Source organism: Barbus barbus, assembly GCF_936440315.1.
Source record: "Barbus barbus genome assembly, chromosome: 5".
Classification (NCBI taxonomy): Eukaryota; Metazoa; Chordata; class Actinopteri; order Cypriniformes; family Cyprinidae; genus Barbus; species Barbus barbus.
This window is the reverse complement of record NC_136733.1, coordinates 30014389-30015750: the sequence shown is the minus strand read 5'-3', so window position 1 is coordinate 30015750 and position 1362 is coordinate 30014389.

Below are 1362 nucleotides of genomic sequence, written 5' to 3'. Positions count from 1 at the left end.
AACACACAACCACCAGGGGTCGGATACACCAGCCTCTGTATACTTGGAAAAGCACTATTCTACTTAAGATACATCAGCGGGACTTGTGGAGGACCGACACACACACACAAACTACAGGAGAGAGGACGGACCTCACTTTACTGGGGTTTACCAGGCGTATTTCTTTTACTGGGGTTACGGGGACACCTCGCTGGGCTGGCTGCACTGAATACTGTACACGACATGTTGTAATTCACAGAAGAAAAAAACATCACGCAAACACAAAACATACATTTTATCCCTCAGCACTCTCTCTGTTGAGAGGTTTTAAATTATGAAATATAGTTTCTTCTTCTCTATACGAATCGACGGAAAACAGCTTTTCTCTGTTTGAAGCACTAAACCAACGTAATGACTCTTGCTCTCTAGCGCCACCCTGGTGTTTCTCCGTGCACTGTGACTATTCGGGGCATTCTCTCTCACCCAATCTCTCGTTTTCTCTCTCAGTCTCATACTCCACATTTTCACCTGTTTTTCCAACAGTTTCAAGTCTGGTCAAAACTGAAGATTTTTGTTTTCCTGGACTATTTCTCCTTGAATGGAACCTGCTGCACTCTTTAGTTTGTTTTGCATGTGATTCAGTTCATTGCAGGTATTTTTATTTGTGTGACTCTATTCGTACGGGTTTCAAAGAACAGTGGATCACGATCTGCAAATTTGTCACGCCAGTTGCTTACACCGATCACAGTATCCTGGAAATACGGATATTGGAACAACTTTGACATTCAGAGAAACCTACAGTCAATCCAGCTAAAAGTCATTTTGGTTTGCTGGAGCTTTTAGGCACCCTGATAAAAATGCAGACCAGAGAAACCTGAAGAAGGAACTGTTTTGCTCTGAACAGTGGACCTCTGTAGCGTGTTTACGTCAGAGCCTTGTTTATCCTGAGGTCTCGGTCTCGGCTTCATCTTTGTTTCCTCTCTCCCGTCATAAGTGCAATCTGACAGAAGACCGGAAAACCTAAAAAAAATAATAATAATGCCACCTCTGAGCCCTGTCTTGATTTTATGGGGAATGATACCCGGACCAGGATGACTTTAATCCTGCTGACCAACCTCGTAATGACGTGCCAATTCATCTCTAACATGCCAAAATAGTCTGGTTGCCAAATTTTCCTCTAACAGGTGCATTGGCATGTGCGAATGCCAACCCCATGAGCTGGTACCCCGCCATGTGACTTCTCAGGCGAAAATTAAGTCAGTGAAATTTGGTTATCGCTGCTAGGATTAGCATGACATAGCGTTTCAGTTTTGAATTTTTTCTTTTTTTTGGGGTTGTTTTTGGTTCTCTCTCTCTCTATATATACAGTATATATATTTATAT